This window comes from Podarcis muralis, chromosome 2 (genome assembly GCF_964188315.1).
Source record: "Podarcis muralis chromosome 2, rPodMur119.hap1.1, whole genome shotgun sequence".
Lineage (NCBI taxonomy): Eukaryota > Metazoa > Chordata > Lepidosauria > Squamata > Lacertidae > Podarcis > Podarcis muralis.
The window spans coordinates 105,467,467-105,486,173 of NC_135656.1; the positions used below are offsets into that span (position 1 = coordinate 105,467,467).

General features: G+C 47.2%; 1 protein-coding gene across 2 annotated transcripts in view; it reads right to left on the reverse strand.

The window, feature by feature from the left end:
• The window catches only part of PLXNB1 (plexin B1), a 138,800-nt gene that overhangs the window by 99,673 nt on the left and 20,420 nt on the right, over nucleotides 1–18,707 (reverse strand). Inside the window, exons 1-3 of one of the 2 annotated variants that reach the window (XM_077920185.1) lie at nucleotides 12,325–12,497; nucleotides 7,547–7,596; nucleotides 6,454–6,578 (exon numbers count right to left, since the gene is read on the reverse strand). The gene's annotated coding sequence lies outside the window, so the exon portion shown is untranslated. Of the gene's footprint in view, nucleotides 1–6,453; nucleotides 6,579–7,546; nucleotides 7,597–12,324; nucleotides 12,498–18,707 lie in introns of those variants that run through there. The other variant, XM_028719730.2, reaches the window with a different exon arrangement.

The window sequence follows — 18,707 nt, forward strand, 5'->3', positions numbered from 1 at the left end:
CCCTCCCTGCAGAATTTTCACTGCCAGTGAAAAAGACCCTGGAAAGTGAAGGAAGGCAGTCCACCTGCTGCTGCTGCTGCTGCTTGGAGTGGAAACTTTTATACAAGGAAGGAAATCAGAGAGGGGAACGAAGGCTGGCATTATGAGCCACGGCTGTACAGTATAAAAATCAAAGGCGTACATCTCAGGCCCAGCAATTGTCAAGCAAAAGGTTGCGTTGGAGAACAGGTGGCATATAATATCAATCGCATACAAGAAACACACACTTTTCTCCGCCCCTCCAAGGAACTTGGGGCAGCATACATACTTATTCCCCCTCCTTTATCCCCAAAGCACAGCCTGTGTTCAGACACTAAAGGTAAAGGGACCCCTGACCATTAGGTCCAGTCGTGGCCGACTCTGGGGTTGTGGTGCTCATCTCGCTTTATTGGCCGAGGGAGCCGGCGTACAGCTTCCGGGTCATGTGGCCAGCATGACTAAGCCGCTTCTGGCGAACCAGAGCAGCGCACGGAAATGCCGTTTACCTTCCTGCCGGAGTGGTACCTATTTATCTACTTGCACTTGATGTGCTTTCAAACTGCTAGGTTGGCAGGAGCAGGGACCGAGCAACGGGAGCTCATTCCGTCGCGGGGATTCGAACCGCCAACCTTCTGATCAGCAGGTCCTAGGCTCTGTGGTTCAACCCACAGTGCCACCCGCGTCCCTCATATTTGGACATTACGCTAAGCCATAGTTTAGGTTAGCCTTGTGCTCACACCCTCCTCCTCCTCCTTCCCCAGAGTCCAGAGCAGGCACCCCGAAACTTGGCTCTCCAGCTGTTTTGGGACTACAATGGGATGACGGGAGTTGTAGTCCCAAAACAGCTGGAGGGCCAGGCTTGGGGGTGCCTGGTCCAGAGCCATGGTTTCAATGCAGCTTTAAAAAAAGTGGCTTGAGGGGAGTAGATCAGCCCCCCCCCCCCCCATGCACAACAAACAGCGATGTCATTACTTTGGCACACAGTGCCTTAAACTATGGAACTCTCTTCCAAAAGACAGCTACAAAGCTGGACAGCCGCTACAAGAGAACTAGACAAATTCATGGAGGATAAGGCTCTCAATGGCTGCAAGCCACAGTGGCTTTGCTACACCTCCTGTGTTGGAGGCAGCAGGCTAGTTGCTAGGAATTGAGAACGGTGAGGGTGCTGCTGAATTTAGGCCCTGCTGGCTGGCTGGCTTCCCATAGGCATCGAGGTGGTTCACTGGGCTAGATGATGAACCTTTCGTCAGATCCAGCAGGCCTCTTCTTATGTTTATTTTTTGCACAGCCAACTCCTCCAACCACAAAGGTCCCTTCATCTGGACTTGAACTCTCTGCCACCCTGCGCTTTGCAACCACACATGCCTTGGGGATATAATGACAGTTTGCTGCAATTCTGCCACCGCCACCTCTGCCCTGAATTCTGTGCTATAACAAGAGCTGTGCGGAGCTCTGGCAGGGCAGGGCAAAAGAAAAGGAAAAAGAACAACAAACCGAAATGAAGAACTGTCTAATTTAGCAGAGTTATAGTCCCGCAACAAATGCAAACGGCTGAGTGTTTTTTTCTTCTAACCCTCTCATCAAACTGCTTTTTACTGGGGTGTTTTGCTTTTGGTCTCTGGGCTTTTGATGTACTAATTAGCCCACCCAACCTGGGACAGCCCTTCTTCTGTTTTTGCTCTGACCATTTTTGGATTGAGGAGGAGCTGAAAGAGTCCTGATATTTTTGCTCTGTGCTTCCCTTCTACCCATGTGGTCCAGAGCAGACATGGCAACAGGGAAAGGATGCAGCTCAGTGGTTGAGCATCTGTTTTGCACTCAGAAGGTCCTGGGTTCCATTCCCAGCATCTCCAGATAGGACTGGGAGAAACCTCTGCCTAAAATCCTGGAGAGACACTACTGGTTTTGCGTACGCAATACGGAGCTGGATGGAGTAATGGACGGGCTCAGTAGAAAGGCAGCTTCCTAGGTTCCTAACGCTTCCCCAGCCAGAAAGCCTGCAAAGCTGGACCTGAACACAACAGCACTCTGCCCACCCGTGAATCCCAGCACCTAGTATTCAGACTCCAAAGAGTGGAGACAGACCTCCACAACACTTGTATCAATCACATTCCAGAAATCGTTCACCGTCACCACGGATGCCATTCTCTGGTGGAACAGTAGCTAAGTTCATTCACGGTTCTAAATACTGGAGTTGGGGAATGCTGGAGTTGAGGTTAGGAGTACAGGTGCTTGTAGTATAAACACCGACAACTGGGAAACGCTCACCTGCGAGCGCTCCAGTTGGAGAACAGCCTTTGCCAAAGGTGTCATGGGCTTTGAAGACACTCAAACTCAGGACGAAAGGGAGAAACGTGCTAAGAGGAAGGCACGCTTGGCAAACCCTCACCGTGATCCACCAGGAAACCAATGTCCCCACTGTGGAAGGACACGTGGATCCAAAATTGGCCTCCACAGTCACTTACAAACTCCTTGTTAAAACCATGTTTATGGAAGACAATCTTACTCGGCTACAAGTGATCACCAAAGAAGAAGTAGTAGTACAGATGTTGTCAAAACAACCATAGGAAACCATTGCCTAGAAAGGCCCACAAAGTCAAATTCCTTTCTTGCCTCTGTGCTCTGGAATACCCAGTCTGGTCATCTGAATAAAGGGGGAACTTAAGGCACGGTTCTGCAATGAGTTTGCTGGAAGGCTCTCTTTCATCATGTGAAATGAGTGAGAACGAACTTCTTGTGGGATCTACTTTGTTGTTGTTTTCTACCAGAATGCCAAGATCCACCAACTGGTGCCAAAGACAACAAGGTAGAATTAAGGAATTCTGAGCCCGAGGAATTGTTTCAAGTACCAAAACCCCAACTGCACTCACAGTCCTTCCACAAAAATAAAAGCACACCCGTTTTCCCACCCCCAATCACCAGCTTATTTAGGGGGGCTCTTTTGTTGCTGCTACTGTTGGAACAAATGGGCATAAGAAATCCTTGCCAATGTACTTAAGATACCTTCTATTCACCCCTAAAGCAGGTAGCTAGAGGTGAACAGAAGACTGGGAAAGGTGAGGCTTAAACCCTAGCAGAAGTATGCTCAAAAATTATCACCACCTTCCCCTGAACCTGCAGCTGATCTGTAAAAGATACAGGGACACATCCTGTATCCTGCAAAAGTGTGAATAGTCAGACAACAGAAAAACAATTAAAACAACACTGCTACCTCATCTCATCCTCTTCTGTATTGCAGACTAAACAGTCTTGATATTTTACTTCCCCTTTATACAGACACCCACTCAGAAGCTTTTCATCAAAGTTTCCAGGCCTCTCTTTTATCTAAGCTCAGCTGTCTGACCAAGAGCCCAGTCATAGCAGAGGGTAATAGCTGGAGGCAGCCTGACTAAGGTGGACACATGGGAACAGGTGCTCCTGCACCTTTAATAGCTGGGTCCCTGCGTTTAATGTATGACAAGCTGAAATTCCCATTTCCACGCAACAAAAAAAGGTGCAGCAGCCCTCTCCTGTTTTGAACCTGGGCCTCCTAATCTTGTCCTAGACTAAGGAGACAAAGTCATGCACTTCACTTCACTTTACATGTGTGGGCCTTAGGTATGTCCCTCTCCCATTGCTGCCCAAAAACTAACAGCACAAATTACAATTATTATCATTTAATGTATTTGCATCCTGCCTTTTTCCGAAGACGAGGTTCAATTTGTGATATTCAAAAAGAGTGAAACACAAGGCAAAAGGAGTAAACTAGATTGGCATTCAAAGCAATTGCTATCACCTATTAGGGTTCACAGGGAAGTGGGTTAAACCACAGAGCTTAGGGCTTGCCGATCGGAAGATCGGCGGTTCGAATACCTGCAACAGGGTGAGCTCCCGTTGCTCGGTCCCTGCTCCTGCCAACCTAGCAGTTCGAAAGCACACAGTGCAAGTAGATAAATAGGCACCGCTCCGGCGGGAAGGTAAACGGCGTTTCTGTGCGCTGCTCTGGTTTGCCAGAAGCAGCTTAGTCATTCTGGCCACATGACCTGGAAGCTGTACGCCGGCTTCCTCGGCCAGTAAAGCAAGATGAGCGCCGCAACCCCCGAGTCGTCTGCAACTGGACCTAACGGTCAGGGGTCCCTTTACCTTTACCTATTAGGGTTCACACCCAGCACGATTCAAAGCATATCTACTCAGAAGTAAGCTCCACTGGCTTTAGTGGGACTTAAAGAGTGTAAGCCTATACATGTTTACACAGAAGTAAGTTCCTGCATGCTCAGCGGGTCTTTGTCCCAGGTAAGTGCTGTGTGTTCCAGAAGCTTTAATCCAAATGGCTGAGGGTCTTGGTAGACTACTTAACAATTTTTTCACCTGTTGTAGCAACCTTAATTCACTGTGCTAGATGCTGTATGATTTGTAATTGCATTTGTATTGCTTTTTAATTTTTCCTATCGCCTTACAATTTGCATCCCACAGATCTGCAATACAATAAAACCCAAGGTAAAGAAAAGAAGAAGAAATAAAAATACTATTAAAAACCAACAAGAGCAGGCATGCCACAGACCACCTGAATGAAGCTCATGGTCCACTTCTGGTCCACGGACCACTTTAGGAACCCCTGTTTGAACCTCTGGTAATTGTCTTTATTTCATTTATTGCACTTGCAGCTTTCTTGCATAAAATGCATTCAAGGATGCTTATAATAAAAAAACAAAACATAGCATAGCCGACATCGGAACCCAGCAGGTTAAGAAATGAATAGTTCACATAGAGGCAATCGATTTCAGCCACGCTAAGCACTTACTTCCTGCCTGTCTCCCACACTGGCCCTCTCAGCAGCCCACAGGAAGCTCCCAGGTGGCTTTCCATCCAGGCTCCTGCCTCAGGTGTCTTTGGACCATAGCCCTGGGGCGGCTGAGCTCTGCCCTTATTCAGGCTGCCCAGCTGAGGACTCCAGAATGGCACTTCCAACAAAAGTGGCAGCCTGCTGTGGGGTACGAGTCACGGCTATTAAGAGCCAGCTGCATCCTGCGCAGCTGCCAATCAGCTCTCCTCAAGGAAGTAGGAAGAGGCTGCTGGTCAGCAGTTGCTTCCGCTCTTGCCTGTTTCTTAAATTGCTCTTTTGTTTATCTTGGTCCGTGTTCATATCATACGTTTTAAGCACGGTGGTGCCACTTCAAAGCGTCATGGCATCCCCCAAGGAATTCTGGGAGCTGTAGTCTGCTAAGGGTGCTGAGAGTTGTTAGGAGAGCCCTATACCCCTTGCAGCAGACATCCCCAAACTTTGCCCTCCAGATGTTTTGGGACTACAATTCCCATCATCCCTGACCACTGGTCCTGTTAGCTAGGGATGATGGGAGTTGTAGTCCCAAAACTTCTGGAGGGCCGACTTTTGGGGTGCCTGCCTTGCAGTTCCCAGAGTTCCCTAGGAGGAGGGGCTGACGGTTAAACGCAGGCATCCCCAAACTCTGCCCTCCGGATGTTTTGGGACTACAACTCCCATCATCCCTAGCTAACAGGACCAGTGGTCAGGGATGATGGGAATTGTAGTCCCAAAACATCTGGAGGGCAGAGTTTGGGGGTGCCTGGTTAAATCACTCTGAAAATGTCTCCTAGCAGACTACAGTGCTAGAAGGGTAGCCAGTGCAGACCTTTTAATAATGGCGTCACATATTGTCGACCAGATGCCCCCTTCAGCAGTCTGGCTATAGCACTGTGCAGCAGCTGGAGCTTCCAAAACAGGCCCAAGGCCAGATCTACATAGAGTGAATTGCAGCAATCCAGTTTTGAGGTTACCACCACATGGCTATGCGCAGCTTCTCTTATTAACAGTACTTGTACAGAATGGTGGTATTCAAATGATCCTCCACACCATAGTTTAAAAGAATCAGTAGCAATTATCATGGCCCACGTGCCCCCTTCTCCCTCCCTCACATGCACAGCTTCATGTATTACTTCCTGTTTAGCTCAAACTACCATGGTTTGATCAAATCAAAGTTTGCAAAATTAAAACACAACAGCAAACTATGGTTTAACCGAAACAAGAAAGCAGGGGGTGCTGGCGTGGAGTTCATTCTCAGTCATCCAAACCATGGTTTACAGGACAACCAGGAGGCAGCCACCAGAATTCCTCTTCTTTTGCTACCCAACAGCTGCCTGCAACAGCAGCACAACCATGTCACAAACAGAGTTCCAATACGGATGATGTCACCATCAAAGGGACAGGGTTCAACCAGAAACACCCAATTAGGCTTTGAACACTGGGATCTCTACAGTCAAGGTACAACGAGGAGTGTGGGTGCCTGATTAGTCACCAAGAATTACGAGAGGGTGGTGATTTCTCCTCCAAAATGGCAGGAACTTTCTTCACCTGCAAAAACTCGATATGCGGCCATGCAATTTTTGGTCACCTCTGCACAATGGGCTGCATGCATGTTATACATCTCAGAGCAAACTTACCTGAGTCCTATAGGCAAGTTCTGGCAGGAGTCCACAATCGATGCAACAGCAGCAGTTGAAAGTCTGCTGGTAAATCGCTTAGAGCTGCAGCCAGAAATGAGTGGGATACCTGGGGTTCAGGCAACCTTTAGGAAAGAAAACAGGGGATGGGAGGGTTTGTTGGTAAACTTAAATCTCCTACTGGTCAGTATACAATGTGCATAAAACTCAGTCCTACGAAGAAAGCAAAAACCACACATGTCTAGGTTTGCTACGTTGCAATCCAGTGATGTAAAAAATTCTGGGCTTGCATGATGCAGTTGTGGCTGCTCCTGCCACCCCAAATAATAATAATAATAATAATAATAATAATAATAATAATAATAATAAATTGTATTTATACCCCGCCCTCCCCGGCTAGAGCCGGGCTCAGGGCAGCTAACACCATTAAAATTACAGTAAAAACATAATAATGTTTTTTTTTTAAAAAAAACCAATTTAAAATACAGTGGTACCTCAGGTTACATACGCTTCAGGTTACAGACTCCGCTAACCCAGAAATAATACCTCAGGCTAAGAACTTTGATTCAGGATGAGAACAGCATGGCAGCAGCGGGAGGCCCCATTAGCTAAAGTGGTGCTTCAGGTTAAGAACAGTTTCAGGTTAAGTACGGACCTCTGGAACGAATTAAGTACTTAACCTGAGGTACCATTGTACAGGTTAAAATGCAATTTAAAATGCAGCCTCATTTTAAAAGTAGCCCATAGATCAAAACCATACATTGCCCAACACCAGGGCCAACTGAGGCAGACTGAGGCAACCGCCTCAGGAAGCAGAATCCAAGGGGCAACTCTGTGCCCCACCTCCCAGAAGGGGAGAAGTGAAGCGGCTTCCAGTAAGTGAGGCTTCAGTGGAGGGTGGTACCTTCTCATTTCACCTCAGGAGTCCAAACGGAACAAGCCACTCCTGCCCAACACCCACTTTGATTGCCTACAAATGGGGCAATTCTCATTCTGGGCCAAGAGCATCATCCAGAGTCTCACCCTCCCTGGCCTCTGGTCCACGGCTTGCTCCTCAGTAGTACAGCATGGAATCGTGGCCCCTTGTACTTACCATCTGGACTGCCTGGGCTTCATTTCTCTTCTCAGTCAATGCACCTCAAGCTGTAAGAAAAACACAACGAGAATGTCTCATCCCAAGCAAAGCAAATGCAAGTAACCTTGGGCCTATATATTTCTTTAGATGCATGGGACATTAAGAGTTTGGACCACGGTACTCTCTGAACAGTTGACTAGTTGTGTTAAAAAAGCCCAGGGACGGAAAAGCACAGACTGCTTTATTATTGATTGGTATCCTTTTATTCAACACATGACAACAACTGGTGTCAATAGAAAGCCGCCTCGCTCCCTGCCAAAGCAGAAAAAAATGGTCAGCTGGAGCTCGATCTCATACCAGACTGAGCCTTCCCTTTACAATAATTCTTTTGTCCTCTATGTCTCATCAAAAGATGCTTGTTTATGATGCAATATTGTCTTCTTCCTGAATTCATTCTGCACTCTCTTCCGCTTTGTTTTTTTAATACGATAATCTTTATTGCCATTGTCCTATACAGAACAACGAAATTGAAAAATTCTACATCATACATTCAATAAACAAGCCTGCTATCCCAGCCTAGTTAACCCCTAAAAACTCTGATACCCCATCATTAAATACAATATACACCCACAGAGACTACCTTACACTGCGTTTAAAACCAAAATCGCATTTGGATAGAAACTGTTTCTCAGGCGGCTAGTCCTAGTCTTTATAACCCTGTACCTTCTTCCAGAAGGCAGAAGCTGAAAGAGATCATTTCCAGGGTGCGTATTATCCTGCACTATCTCTGCAGCTTTCTTATGACACCTGGAAGCACAGATTTGATCCAAGGTGGGAAGAGTGCACCCAATTATTCTCTCCGCAGTCTTTACAACCTTGGACAGCATTGTTTTTTCCCTGGCCGTGCAGCTCCCAAACCACACACAGAGACCATAAGTTAATACACTCTCAACAGTGCAATGGTAAAATGGCATCAACAGGTCCTTTGAGAGATTATTTTTCTTTTGTAGTTTTGACTTGTCATATCTGTTATAATTTAGAATTCGATTAAAATTTTTTTTAAAAACGGTGGGCCTAAATGTAGGAACTTGTCCTTTCCGTATGTGTCCTTGGGGCATGATGGGGCGATGGTAACACTCATCTCAACCTGAGCTCCTTGGAAAGGTGGGGGGGGGGGCTGCAATAAATAAATGAAGGACCACACACCTTCCGTCAATGCAGTACTGCAGCATAATATTGACTCAAAAACAGGTACATAAGCTTTCAGGAGCGATCAACCATATTCACAGAAGATGGACCTCTCAATCATCAATCAAATGAACAGCAGTGGATGGCCGGATGGGGCAGTGGCACTGATCTGACCTCCCTTTGCCTGCATCACTGCAGCCAGGGCAAAGAATGGGAGGTTAGCACAGTGCAAACACACCAGCAGAACCAATATGATGTTCCCACTGGTGCATTAGCATCCCACCAACCTCACCCCCTTCCCTCTCTGTTTTGTTACACAGCAGTGACACAGGCAACTAGAGTTCAGGTGAACGCCACAACGCCACTCCACAGTCCTCTACTGCAAATTCTTAATGGACGCACACTAAGAATTGCTGGATGCTAGGAACAAATAGTAGGGTGATGCGATAATGAATTAATGAATGGCCAACCAAGGACCCCATGCACACACATGCGGGCATACATGCACCTTACATCAGAGCAACGTTGTGATCCCAGAACATGAATATTAACCGTAAAACAGAAAAAGAGCACAACATATAACAAACTTATAAAATTTATGGCCGCAGGTTATGGCGATGACTCAGATAGCTTTAAAATGTGCCAGACAAAGTAATGCAGAACAGGCCTGCTGGTGGCTTGTAAATGAGTTCACCCAAGTTACTAGCCTGCAAAGACATTTACTAGCCTGCATTTCCATGTGAGAGTAGCAGCCAAAGTAAGAATACAGGCTGCTAGCCCCTTAGCAGGCTTGTAAAAGAGGAAAGGGGCAGGGGAGACAAAAATGTTTCCACCCAGGAGAGAAAGAGTGATCCACCCCTCCTCCACAAGCTCTGCTGGCCATGATGGGCTCTGTGGCTGGCACAGAGGAGGAGGAGGAAGCTAGGCTTACTGGTCCCCCCACTAGCACCCACTCAACTGCCTTGAATTCCTGGTTGCCTTGGTTTCCCAGGTGTTAAATAGTAAAGGTAAAGGTACCCCTGCCCGTTCGGGCCAGTCTTGACAGACTCTAGGGTTGTGTGCTCATCTCACTCTATAGGCCGGGAGCCAGCGCTGTCCGCAGACACTTCCGGGTCACGTGGCCAGCATGACAAAGCTGCATCTGGCGAGCCAGCGCAGCATACGGAACGCCGTTTACCTTCCCACTGGTAAGCGGTCCCTATTTATCTACTTGCACCCGGGGGTGCTTTCGAACTGCTAGGTTGGCAGGCGCTGGGACTGAACGACGGGAGCGCACCCCGCCGTGGGGATTCGAACCGCCGACCATGCGATCGGCAAGTCCTAGGCGCTGAGGCTTTACCCACAGCGCCACCCACATCCCTCCAGGTGTTAAATACACAGCTGCAAAAAGTACTGCAATTTGTCATCATTGCCAATGGGTCCTCCAAGTTCAGGGACAATATGCCTCTGAGCAGCACATACTAGGGATCAACAGAAGGGAACATGCTGGGTTTGTATTTATAGGGGTGCAGCTCATCGACAGCATATCCTACAAAATCCAGGTGATGCTCTGCTGACAACACGCCAGAGTGCCAGACCAAAAAACAGGACATTCTGGGATCCAACCAGAAGCTGGGATGACTTCTATAATTCCGGGATGTCCCGCTTAAATGGGGATGGCTGGGCAGCATGTGGTACAGCCCCTGCTTTGCAGATGAAAGGTCCCAGGTAGGACTATGAATGTCCCTTGGTTGGAACCCCAGAGAGCCACTACTGAGCTAGACTGACCAGTTGGTCTGACTCAGAATAAGCTTCCTATGTTCCTGTGCTTTGCTTCCAATCAGCTTCCCAGAAACATCTGTTGGGCCACTGCAGGAAACAGGATACTGGGCCAGATGCACCTTTGACCCTGATCAAGCAGAGCTCTTCTTGCATTTGTGTCATCCAGGCAAAAGCTCAAAAGCTCATAGCCCAAGAGGATGCTGGTGATCTTACACCAATTCTGGCGCCGGCCAGGAGGAAGTCCTTTGCAGGGACGCTTGGATGTCGCACTGTAAAGCTGTGTGAGCCTAGCTGGCCTATGCAACAGCTAGACAATCGCTGCATGAAAACCGCCTTCCCTTGCCAGTTTGTCAAGTTTTGGCTCGTCTGCTTCACCTTTCCAAACAAGGATGGAGACAGAAGACACCCATCACCCCCTGGGGGCAGAGGGGGTGGGAGATTCTGTTGGCATGGTGACTGACAGTAGCCCTCGCTTCCTTTTTAACTAACAGGAATAAAAATGTTTTGTTCTCATTAAGGAAAAAGAGAGCTGCATTCCTGATTGGTGAGTAACGTCTCTGCCTGCGAGTTAATCTCCCAGAAAGCTGTGGCAGCCTGGGATGGGGTTTCCAGTCCGACCCACTCAGCCACTTTTCTCCTGAGCCTCTCTAGATACTCTTGAGGAGGGAGTTTCACCCAGGTTGGGGCTCACACTGCCCCACCCCACTTCGTGCTAGGGTCCCACAACAGACAGGTGTTTCCTCACAGTGCCCAAGGGAGAATTGAGACACACAACTGGTTGAAGGGGTGCGGTGGAGCAAGCATGTTAATTCCTCAACTCTTATTTGTGATAAGGCTGATCAACCATCAAAGTTCGCAGTTTTCCAGGTCAGGGAAAGCTTTTCACACCATTCTGTCTGATGAAGCATCGACCACACTGACTCCAGCATGTTGCAAAGGATTCTGGGGGCATGTTCTGGGATGCACGGTGCGTTCATGCAGGCCACTGTGGCCAGGCTATCAGCCCACTGAATCACCTGGCAGGAACTGAGAGAGCACCCTAGAATACACACAACAGTCTTCTGCATTGCTATCTGTGTTGGGCTCAGAATTGGCATGGGGTAGGGGAAGCCGGGAGAAGTTAGGGAGGTGGAAAGGGGAATAAAATACTTTTGCAGCAGCAGCTGCAAGCAAAACTGTTCCAGATAGCCACATTGCAGTTAGAAATTCTGGCCAAAGTAGCAGCAGCAGCAGCAGCAGCAAGCAATTTTATCATAATCACAATCTTTTTCGTAAACCGCCTTGAGGGGTTTTTTCTACGATCAAGCAGCGTATAAATGTTATGAAATAACCAAATAAATCACCAAGCAACTTGCATTTCAACGAAACTTATCAACCATTAATAACCTCCGAATTGTGGAATCCTTCCTCCTCCTCCTCCTCAGATAAGTTTCCAAGGAAATTCATGGTTCAAAAGCCAAGTTTTGCAAAAGCTTGTTTAAATTAGCTTCCGGGGAACTGAGCTGCAGGGAACACACACACAGAGAGACACTCTGCTTTGATCTAGCAAGCTCAGCATTTGGAAAGCTGGCCTGGATTGCCAGGATACTTGAACGAAGAGCCAAGTCGAAAGGCCTGCATTTCAAAGTGTTAAAAAATAAATAAAATAAGGCACTTGTTAAGGTTGCTGAGAATTCTGTTAGGGATCTCCCAGGAGCTTCTGGCAGAGGGAAACGTTATTAAAACCCGTGCTCTTCTGTAGCACAGAAAGGCTGCAAGTATTTTTGGATTGAATTAAACTGGTTTTCTCGGCACCTTTGCAAAAAAGAAAAATAAAATCAGAAAACAGCCAGGAGAGGATCCGTTACCTGAATTTTCCCCTCTTCTTTTTATGCCCAGAAGAATGTGACTTGCAGATCTAGCTCGCAAACCGTTCCTCTTACAATGCCGACTCCCTGGCAGGTGGCCGACGAGCCCTCGAAACCATCTGTGATATGAGCAATTAGCGCAAAATGCCAGCTTCCCAACTGACAACATGGGCAAGTTATTTCCAGCGGAGAAGGAGTTGCGTTCCAATAGGCCCAGGCAGGCATTTCACACCCTGGCATCTAAGCCTGCTCTCCGCTTGCCTGCCTCCGGGTAGGAAGTTCTTCTGCAGCTTATACCCCCCCCCCCACACCCCTCCTCCAGAGAGACAAAGGGCCTTCTCACAAAACACCTCAATGAAGGAGGCAGCTGAATGAACAATGATGCAAACCAACCTTGGCTAACAAGCTCTGCCCAGTGTCCATTAGCTCAAATTTCTCCCAGTCCAGTGAGCAAAGCTGAAGAGGCTGCAGCACTGGGCACTTCTGCCCACCCCACCCCTACCCCGCCTGCAAATTTGGGGATTTGTGGGAATAACTCCACTCCTTACACTCTCTCTCTCTCTCTCTCTCTCTCTCACACACACACACACACACACACACACACACACACAAATGTATACACTAACCAAGCATGGGCTAGAATAGAGCACAACCAGAAACAGCTGATCATAATATTAAGAGATCAGAGCCATTCATTGGGTTTGGCCATAGGAACAGGCATCTCTCTACACTATACGTTTAAAGCAGTATTGTACTACTTGTAATAATAATAATAATAATAATAATAATAATAAAATTTATTTATATCCCGCCCTCCCCAGCCGAAGCCAGGCTCAGAGCAGCTAACAACTATAAAAGTAACACAATTTACATAAAATCACAATCAATTGATTGAAATGCATTCTAAAACCAATTCAAAATCAAATTAATGGCAACCATTGGGCTAGAGTTCTGTGAGGATTACCAAAGGAGGGGGTCAGACTGTGCCTTGGCCAAAGGCCTGGTGGAACAGCTCTGTCTTGCAGGCCCTACAGAAAAATGTCAAGTCCCACAGGGCCCTAGTCTCTTGTGATAGAGCATTCCACCAGATTGGGGCCATGGCCGAAAAGGCCCTGGCTCTGGTTGAGGCCAGTCTAACCTCCCTGTGGCCCGGGATCTCCAAGATGTTTTTATTTGAAGACCGTAAGGCTTTCCCCCAGAGACTCCTGTGGTTTGTGAAGGGTGCAGAGAGTTGTTGGGACAAGTGGTGATGATGATGATGATGATGATGGGTTGTCCCAGTCACACTGGGCGGCTTCCAGCAAAATATAAAAACACAACAAAGCATCAAACATTTAAAACCTCCATCGCGGTGGGGTGGGGGAAGCCATGCCTGTTTAAAGTGGTATGATCCTGCTTTAAAAGTTTAGTGTAGATAGGGCCAATATGTGAGGAAATGCCTCCTGTTGCCTCTTCTGAATGTAGCGCCATACCCATTTCATTGATTTACGGAATACACTTCCACAAAGATGTGTTGACAGTCTCTGCCTCAGACAGGTTTAAAAGGAGATAAATTCTTGGGGAAGGTTAAGTGTATCAACCACCACTACTAGCTATTTTTGTTTTATTTATTTGTAGGAGATGCTCTAGCCTGCCCTCTGTCACATGATCCAAAGGCAGTTCATAATAATACCATGATGCCATAAAAACAAATCAACAGAAAGGAGGTCAAAACAAAGCATGCCTTAAAAAATATCCAGCGAGCCGCAACCTGGGCACCAATGGGATTTGTAATAACATTAAAGGCAAAGAGGGCAGTTTTCCCCTGGCACAAGCATGACAAACATTTTAAGAACATAAGGAGAGCTCTGCAGGATGAGGCCAAAGGCCATCTAGTCCAGCGTTCTCTTCACACAGCGGCCAACCAGATTCCTGCTGGTGGTAGTTGTGCCTGCAGGGCAAAGGTAGCCAACATTTATGGCTGAAGGGTTGCATCTAGGCAGGCAGGCAGACACAAGTTGCTGTGGCCAAAGTAAACTGTGTCCTCTCACCCACAAACACACATGCACAAGCAGGTACAGTGGTACCTCGGGCTACAGACGCTTCAGGTTACAGACTCCGCTCACCCAGAAATAGTACCTCAGGTTAAGAACTTCACCTCAGGATGAGAACAGAAATCGCGCAGCGGCAGCAGGAGGCCCGATTAGCTAAAGTGGTACCTCAGGTTAAGAACAGTTTCAAGTTAAGAACGGACCTCCAGAACGAATTAAGTTTTTAACTAACCAGAGGTACCACTGTACTATGCATGCAGACCACACAACATTCAAACACATGCACACACGCATAATGTTTATATGCTCTGCCTCCACAGTCGCTGGAGGAGTGAGAGCTCTTGTGCTCAAGTCCTGCTTGTACATTTCCCACAGGCAACTGGTCAGCCCCTGTGAGAACAGGATGCTGGACTAGGTGGGCCATTGGCCTAATCCAGCAGGCTAGTCTTATCATCATAATTATTAATTATTATTATTTTCTATTTGTACCCCGCCCATTCGGCCGGGTTTCCCCAGCCACTCTGAGTGGCTTCAAACAAAGACCAAAACAAAGACCAAAAGTCACACATTAAAAACTTCCCTGAACAGGGCTGCCTTCAGATGTCTTCTAAATGTCAGGTAGTTGTTTATCTCTTTGACATCTGAAGGGAGGGCGTTCCACAGGGTGGGCGCCACTACCGAGAAGGCCCTCTGCCTGGTTCCCTGTAGCTTTGCTTCTTGCAATGAGGGAACCGCCAGAAGGTCCTCGGAGCTGGACCTCAGTGTCCGGGCAGAACAATGGGGGTGGAGACGCTCCTTCAGGTATACTGGGCCGAGGCCATTTAGGGCTTTAAAGGTCAGCGCCAACACTTTGAATTGTGCTCGGAAACGTACTGGGAGCCAATGTATTCATGCCACTGAACACCAGGCACTTTGTTCTCTCTCAATTTACCCAGTTGTACAAATGGAAAGTGCCAGGGAGATAACACTGAGGTAATACATAACCTGCTTGATATATATATATATTTAAAAATAACAACTCTTTGAGGAATGAGCACTCCAGTACGTGAGATGGCAGGCAAATGCGAGTTAGCCACACTCAGATGACCTGTTTAGCAAATATTCATCCCAACTTATTTGCAAAGAGATTAGATGGCAATGCCTATTTAATGAGCATTCATCCTTTTTTCTTAGTGGGAGGGTTTAACGCCCTTGTCAACCCACGCTTTTCAATGCATTTTCCCCCAACCCACCCACACTCTCCTTATCCCCCAAAGTCCAATCTTTTCAGGAAAGAAGGGGTTTGTTTCACAAGAGCTTCAAATCAGGTTCAAATGTGCAGCTGGAATTTGGTGATCTTCTTACTGTTTGAACTGTGCGTCTATGATAAAGGGGAAAGAGTTCTGGGCCAGTCACTATCTCTCAGCCTAATCTACTTCACAGGGTTGCTGTTGGTGGGGAAAACTGGATATGAGCTCCTTGGAAGAAGGGATATAAATTGAGCTCATGTCATCCCATGCTCCCAATCGATTCTCCACCATTCTGTCGTTTTTTCCCCTTCCCACATCGCCTGACTTGCACCTGTTATTTTCTGATGCCTATCATCTTATCCACACATACAACGTAACATTTTTCTCCATGGGATATTGTGCATGCTGTTGCCATGTCTGTTTTGTTTGTGCTGCAGTAAACATTCAAACATCCTTGGGTTCGGGTCAAACTGAGGAAGGGGCTTGGATATAAAAGAGGGCAAAATTGCCTTTCTCATTTTTGCTTGTTGGGGGTAAATTTATGGCTGGGGGAGCAGAATTAATTGGCACATGAATGCTCTGAAAGTTCCTATGCTGCTGCTGTTATTTAACACTGACACAAGCGCCTAAAACTTGGTAAGTGCTGCACACACATTAAAAATATATGAGTTGTGGCCTCAAACCTCAAAAGTTCCTTCCACCACAACTTTCTTCCTCTTTAAGGTGCCACATGGGTCTTAGTTAAAACATTTTAGGATATTTGAAAAAGAAGATAACTGAGAGACCGGAGGTAATGCTGTGTGCGTTTGAGGCCGGCCTAAAAAGAAAATTATATAACACCTTTTACCAATATATATATATATATATATGCATGGATATTAAAGATTCATAGCACTGCTGGAGATGTGTGGCAAGTCAAAGCCCTGGCTTTGGAGGCAGCAAGGTTTTGTTTGTGCTGGAGAACTTTCACCTTCTCTAGGAAATCCAGGTGACACAGGCAGTTTCCTTTTGCTGGGATGCAAGCATCGTTGGGCGGTCTTGTGGATCTTTTTAAAAGCAGGCCACAAGCTACCCTAATGGACTGCAGAGGTACTTGCAATGATCTGTCTTATAAAAAACTTTTGCCTTGCACTGAAGATGAGCAAAGAGCCACACAGAAAATAAAAACACATGCAAGTTATTGTGGGAAGTGTTACAAAATATGGTTCGCCGTGCAACAAAGGGGGGGGGGGGACAGAGAGGAGGGAAGCAGGAATCCATGTGAGCAGCTCTGAAGGAAATAAAGGTAAAGGGACCCCTGACCATTAGGTCCAGTCACGGACAACTCTGGGGTTGCGGCGCTCATCTCGCTTTATTGGCCGAGGGAGCCAGCGTACAGCTTCCAGGTTATGTGGCCAGCATGACTAAGCCGCTTCTGGCGAACCAGAGCAGCGCACAGAAACGCCGTTTACCTTCCCGCCGGAGTGGTACCTATTTATCTACTTGCACTTTGACGTGCTTTTGAACTGCTAGGTTGGCAGGAGCAGGGGGGAATAGAGTTCTCTTAACTGCTCTCAGCTCCCTTGAGGAAAAAAAACTACATTTCCTAGGATTCTTTAGGGGAGTGGGGGAGGAAGAATCCATGACTGTTCAATAGGTATTATAGCGCTGTGGTGGTCATGGGGCCCTGAATTTCATTACAGTATTTGGCTGTCACTGTAATGCAAAACGCCACATCAGAGACGCATGCCTCTCATTGGCAACCTCCTTAGGCCCAAGGTGCCCCAAACACAGTCCCCAAGGGCCTGGCTGGCCACTTCCTGGCCGGCACCTCATGGGTTAACACGAACATTCCTCTCTCCTTCTGACCTGAGCGGTGCAGCTTGAGTCCAGGCTATTCTTTGCGCTCTTGATAAAAGCATGTGAAAGCTGAAGGCCTCACACATTCCTCCATTCAGGGCTTGGCTGCCTGCCTGTAAACTGTCACTCCCTGGCACCCAGGCCAGAGAGGGAGAGAACTGCAGGGAACGCAAGCCAAACTCCCACCCAGGGCCAGCTGCGCTTAAAACGGCACCCTCCCCATCTTTCCCCACCAGGGAGATGAGATCCCTTCTTCCGGCAAGTGGAATAATAATAATAATACCACTCCGTTTTGGCTCCAGTCAGCATCTTTCCACAGAAGCCGCCCCCTGTCCCCAAACCTGTGCAAAAGAGAGCACCTTACCCATCCCTCGGGAACAACTCAGAACAAGCCCCGCTAATAGCAGGGTTGTGCCCTGTTTACGTAAAACCTTTGAGAAAGGCGAGAGACAGGACTGTGTAAGAAGGTTCCTTGGGGTGCCGTGACATTTAATTACCCAGGCCCCACCTGTCCCAGGCCCACAGCCTGGCATGGCGGCACAGCAGGCAGTTACGGCAAGAACATGTTTAACAGCACATCGTGCTTATATCACAAGGGGATCTTTGCACCCCCTGGGAAGCTTTCGTTCATTAAAGAAACAACAACCCAGAACTAAATTAAAACCAGCAACATCACCAAACCTGGCTCAGCAGTGGCCCAAGTAACACTTTAAAACCACCACCACCATCATTTTTTCAAAAAAAAAACCCCACAACCACCCAAAGCACCTTATTTTTCTTTTCTTAACTTTCTATTTAAAAAGACAGCTACGTAAAGGAGCATATTTTTAAAAAATAAAGCAGTCCCGTGCTAGTGACAATGAAGGTATTTTTAGATACTATAAAAATGAAAAAGCCTCAGCAATCTGGAAATGGGTGATGGGCCGGCAAAGGAGGCACACTTTGCCAGTCAGATTTGCAGCTGTAAACTTGAGGGCTCAGGACTGTTTGAAATTCTGTGCCCTGAGTTCCTTAGCATCAAAATTCTGCATTAAGGAGACAGAGAGGAAGAGGGATTGGACAAGTACGGGCACACATTAAAGGCAAAGCCAAGAAAGGAGGAGGGATTAAAAAGAATAGCTACGGGAGCTTTAAGAATCACAAACACAGGGCATATATATATACCCAAGATGATCTGGCATTTGCGATCAGTCACAAATGAGAATTGGTCACATAAGCTTTCCATGGGTGGTCATTTTACTTAGTTCTTAAATTCACTTTCTGCCACTTTTTATGTTTTTGATTG